At 39.1% G+C, this 5,702-nt stretch overlaps 3 non-coding genes across 3 annotated transcripts; 1 reads left to right on the top strand and 2 right to left on the bottom strand.

Moving 5' to 3' along the window:
* The first annotated feature begins 2,133 nt into the window (after positions 1 to 2,133).
* TRNAM-CAU (transfer RNA methionine (anticodon CAU)) lies at positions 2,134 to 2,206 on the top strand. The gene has a single exon. It is a non-coding gene; the product is annotated as a tRNA-Met (tRNA).
* A 1,245-nt stretch (positions 2,207 to 3,451) lies between these two features.
* On the bottom strand, positions 3,452 to 3,523 carry TRNAE-UUC (transfer RNA glutamic acid (anticodon UUC)). The gene has a single exon. It is a non-coding gene; the product is annotated as a tRNA-Glu (tRNA).
* A 1,887-nt stretch (positions 3,524 to 5,410) lies between these two features.
* On the bottom strand, positions 5,411 to 5,501 carry TRNAY-GUA (transfer RNA tyrosine (anticodon GUA)). Its single transcript is given in 2 exon segments — positions 5,411 to 5,446; positions 5,465 to 5,501. It is a non-coding gene; the product is annotated as a tRNA-Tyr (tRNA).
* Positions 5,502 to 5,702: the final 201 nt, after the last annotated feature.

Here is a 5,702-nt window from a genome sequence, read left to right as displayed (position 1 = left end):
ACAGAATGAGAAATATACTTATACAATGGCGCTGACGAACAACTAAAAGTAACTGTGAATATTCCAACAAGTTAACCACTCAACCGCACATGCAGGGTATATATTGGCACATCTATATGTATGTGCAGGAGGGCAAGGAGTCACATAAGTAAGGTCAACATGTAGGGAGAGAGGAGAGGTGAGTCTCTATGGTGAAGAAGGGGACAGTTTTCCTGAGAAAAAACACTCGGAGCCAACACTTGACCAGGATGGGTCGGAGGCTTATGATCTACTGGGTCTGACAGCATATATGTATATTCTTTCATTTCTTTCATACTATTCGCCATTTCCCGCGTTAGCGAGGTAGCGTTAAGAACAGAGGCCTGGGCCTTTGAGGGAATATCCTCACCTAGCCCCCTTCTCTGTTCCTTCTTTTGGAAAATTAAAGAAAAACGAGAGGGGAGGATTTCCAGCTACCCGCTCCCACCCCTTTTAGTCGCCCTCTACGACACGCAGGGAATACGTGGGAACTATTCTTTCTCCCGTAGTGAATTAATAGTGAATACAACGAATTATTCTACAAATCCAAAATCATTTATTCCAACAGTAATTGAAGCCCTCAGTTCACCCTTCCCTTTACATAAGTCCCTCACCTTTACTCCCACATTCCTCATCAGTAAGAGACACTTGAAATACGTACTCGTCAACTGAAAGCACAAGCACGCACCAACCAAAATAGATAATCGCGAACTTTGAAATCACTAAAGAGTGTACATTATCAAAAAGGCCAACATGGAATCCAAGCCATTATCCCCAAACCCTCATCATCCACTCTCTCCTATATCACTACCACTCTCGACTATAAACAATATCATACCCCATCGAGTCGTGCTCTGAGCTACTAAATTGTACAAAGATTCGCGTATTTCATCTCCTCCGCCTTCCTCCATGAGCGAGTTAGTATCCTCTCACTCACCACTCTACAAAGATTCGCGTATTTCATCTCCTCCGCCTTCCTCCATGAGCGAGTTAATATACTCTCACTCACCACTCACGGCAGAATGCTGAGAAATCAGGAACGAAAATACGTCACGGCAAAAAAAAAAACCTAACATTGAGAGTGATGGTTCGACTTGTTGAACGGGTTCGAAAACTCTTGACAGTCACTCAGACGTAACCATATTTTCTATCTTCTATTATCTTATCCATCCCAATCATCCTGATTCTCTGAGCATCTGATATCAGAAACAGAACTACAGAAAGGAACTTCAACTTCTATTTACAATCGGATGAGCGAGATAACCCCCTGTATGAACCTGTACCCCCTGTATGAACCTGTACCTCCTGTATGAACCTGTACCTCCTGTATGAACCTGTACCCCCTGTATGAACCTGTACCTTCCCATTACTATTGATTAAATGCCTTGAGGCATTACTCTCGGACCGTCGCCAGAGGTTAGGGATGACTGGTGTTAGTAACTGTCGCAATATAGATCTTGGTGACTGAAATACACCCAAGCTGCAGCCTCCCCGTCAGTCTTACATGAATTTCTCTCGATGGCCAAGACCAGCTTGGGGGGAAAAAGAGGCCAGCGTCAGTCAGTCACAGTAGCAAGAAAATCCATTTTCACTGTATCATCCTCACTACACACTAGTCTCAAAGTCAAAGGCATCTTCGTTGAACCAGGATTAGGCAGCTGATTGGTGTAGAGATTAGAAAAATGCTCCACTTCCACTATAAAAATGACCATATCTCAAGTACCCTTCTCCTCCTGTTCTTTTTCCCACACTTCTAACTCACTTAACATTACTCCTGTAGTAGCTTACTTCTTGCTTCATGGCCTCCGTGAATTTCCAGTAACAGATACGTAATGACAAGTCTTCCCGTGCCGGGAATCGAACCCAGAGCCTGGCGGATGAGAGCCGCGTTCCCTTGCCACTGGACCATATGGGAATGTAATAATATTTTGGGCCACAGCATTTACTTATATAGAATAATCACGTTCCACTTTTATATATATAAAAAAGAAAACGAAGTAAAAAGTAAACTATATCAAAGTTGTTTACAACACGTTCCACTGATATCTTGCATTCATTCACTGGTATTTCAAAATGGTTCGAACTTTCCCACAATGTATAATAATGTTTCGCATCGCCTCGATGGCGCAGTAGGCAGCGCGTGAGTCTCATAATCTCAAGGTCGTGAGTTCGATCCTCACTCGGGGCAGATCTTTTCATCCATCGCTCAGAGTCTTCAAGATTCTATTACATCTGTTGGCACGAGTGGTATATTCAGTATGAATACATAAAGTCAAAAGTAGAAACACAGTATTTCAAAATGTAATACAAGCTTTTTTTGGGGAAAGTATTCCCTGCGTGTCGTAGAAGGCGACTAAAAGGAGAGGGAGCAGGAGGCTGGAAATCCTCCCTTCCCGTTTTTTACTTTTCCAAAGAGAAAAGAAAATAGGAACAGAGAAGGGGGCCAATTGAGGATATTCACTCCAAGGATCAGTCTTCTGTTCTTAACGCTACCTCGCTGAATCAGGAAATGGCGAATATGTATGAAATATATATATATATATATATATATATATATATATATATATATATATATATATATATATATATATATATATATTATCTTTCTTTTTTTGGCTGTGTGCTGAATCTTTTTTTTAGCTTTCTTCTGCAGATGTGATATTACACGAAAGCGCTAGAGACTTTTCGTGTTATCAGTAAATGCTTAGATCAACCGCATCCCACTGGGTATCCTCGCATATCTCATGACGCTACTTACAATAGCAAGGAAATGTGGACTCCAATTTCAGAGTGAAAAGATTTTGAGACTGTGCTCCTAGTAATACAGTCTCCAGCCTTGATATATATATATATATATATATATATATATATATATATATATATATATATATATATATATATATATATATATATGTTACCTTAATGATTTTGGTAATTGAGAAGCCTAACACGGACATAACCATCGAACTAACTCGGTTACTTCGGCCTTAGATCTATATCGTCTGCCAGAGTTATCAAGGACCATCCACGTCCAGTTGCAACCAGAAAACCGATAAAGCTTGAACATGAATCTCCTTCACGTACTCAAGAGCATTCTAGAACCGTACACGCTCTCATTTACACTAGGCAATAGCATTCATAAGAAAGAGTATATACTTTAATGCCGCAATATCAATGAGAGACTATGAAAGATGTATGTTCTCTTCATTGATTCATAGATTTGTTTCGAGTGTAATCATATATATATATATATATATATATATATATATATATATATATATATATATATATATATATATATATAATAGAGCTGAATTTTATCAACTATTGAGTTTCAAGAATTAGTCGCGATTTCAAGTAACTTTTCTTCATCTATGTACATGTTAACATCGTTAATTCATAGATGTAAGTCATCGAGGTGGTCTAAAACATGTTCCCATGCCGGGAATCGAACCCGGGCCTCCTGGGTGAAAGCCAGGTATCCTAGCCACTAGACCACATGGGATCTGAAGATACGCTAGGATTTGTAGTATCAATTTATCATTTTTGTTAAAAACTTATTTATCTATTTTTTTTTTTTTTCAGAAGCGTGGCTGACCACTTAAGCAGGTGACTATGTAATCAAGGTTGAGTATGATAAGGTAAACAGACTACAGGACACAGACGGTACAGAACTGTAGTTAGTCCATGTAAGGGTAGGAAGAAAGTATACGGTGAGCTGGGAAAGGGAAGGAAGAAAGTACACGATTAGCTGGGAAAGGGAAGGAAGAAAGTATACGGTTAGCTGGGGAAGGGAAGGAAGAAAGTACACGGTGAGCTGGGAAAGGGTAGAAAGAATGTATACGGTGAGCTGGGAAAAGGTAGGAAGAAAGTGCACGGTTAGCTGGGAAAGGGAAGGAAGAAAGTACATGGTGAGCTGGGAAAGGGAAGGAAGAAAGTATACGGTGGGCTGGGAAAGGGAAGGAAGAAAGTACACGGTTTGGTAGGCTGGTTGAGTGGGCCTTAGAGCTATTGAAGGTCAGGGTCGTTATGATCGTGAACGTCAGGCGATAACCACCAGTCAAAAAAAAAAAAACCATAAATGAAACGACTTCACTTATTCAGGGAATTTCATTTCTACGATTATACAAGATTCCCTGCACATATAGCCTATATATAGGAAGTAGATACTGCGAGTATTACAGGAATGAATGGCCATCGAGAGCTGAGTGGCTTAAAGTTCACAGGGAAACAGAATAATCCTCTTATCAAACCCTATCTAAACACTCATTTATTTCATCTCATGATTACACACAGGATCCCATTGTAAGGTAGAGAGTCTTGGTGTTATCCACGCTTTTACGGAGGGTCCTGCAGGGCCAAGGGTGCGCTACGAACAGTAGCATGGAAATGTGGATTCATATGGAGTGAGGCCTTTGGATGAGACTGCGCTCCCCGTGATTACAGCATTGCTAAACATGACTTTTCACTAGCGGTGTCACCTCATGCAGACAGAGCCCGGTAAGACCACTCCTGATGATGTGATTATTACACGAAAGTGCACTTGGGAACTTTTCATGTTTCATTTTCCCCGTGGACTCATAGGAATATATATATATATATATATATATATATATATATATATATATATATATATATATATATATATATATATATATAAACCATGCGAGGTTGGGCCATTTCTTTCTTCTGTTTCCTTGCGCTACCTCGCAAACGCGGGAGACAGCGACAAAGTATAAAAAAAAAAAAAAAAAAAAAAAATATAAACCATGGAAAGCTGTGTAGGTATGTATATTTGCGTGTGTGGACGTATGTATATACATGTGTATGGGGGGGGTTGGGCCATTTCTTTCGTCTGTTTCCTTGCGCTACCTCGCAAACGCGGGAGACAGCGACAAAGTATAATAAAAAATAATAAAAATATATATATATATATATATATATATATATATATATATATATATATATATATATACATATATATATATATATATATAACCCCAGAACTCCCCAGGGGCTCCTGCAGTTCCAAGGCTACTCTACAATCAGTAGCAGGGAAAGGATGGAGTACTTGGGAATGAGTTCTTCGACGAGATTTGCAACTCATTGGTAGAACCTAACCTAACCTAACCTAACCTAACCACAAGCAGGAGGAGTCTGGCTACGCATATATATATATATATATATATATATATATATATATATATATATATATATATATATATATATATATATATAACGCAGGCATAGATCAGTAACAGTCAAACAAAATCGTAAAGAAAGTATAAGAGAAAACTGTTCTTCAAGATAGACTATGTTGTTTCTTACCTTCACACGTGTTTTTTGTTTATTTTGCATAGATAGTACCGAGCTTCGTAAGTAAAAAACCATGTCCTTCGAACCGGATTCGAACCAGTGACCTATGGATGTCTGTCTCATTTACCAACTACAGTCCACCGCTCTACCAACTGAGCTATCGAAGGCGGTGAAACAACGAGGGAAATTACTCGGTAAGTTACATCAAAACTCTGTTTTATTACTTTTTTTTTTTCAAGATTATTCTTGTGTTCACTGTTAGGTTAGTTGAACTTTAAGCTCATCGACTAACACGTTCATCAAGGGCCGTTGGAAAAGGTTTGATTACCGCTCGAAAGCTTGAAACACCTTCTTCAGGTGTTCAGGAT

Source organism: Panulirus ornatus, chromosome 12, assembly GCF_036320965.1.
Source record: "Panulirus ornatus isolate Po-2019 chromosome 12, ASM3632096v1, whole genome shotgun sequence".
In the NCBI taxonomy this organism is placed as follows: domain Eukaryota; kingdom Metazoa; phylum Arthropoda; class Malacostraca; order Decapoda; family Palinuridae; genus Panulirus; species Panulirus ornatus.
The sequence above is the reverse complement of the archived record's forward strand: the minus strand, read 5'-3'. Positions and strand labels throughout refer to the sequence as shown.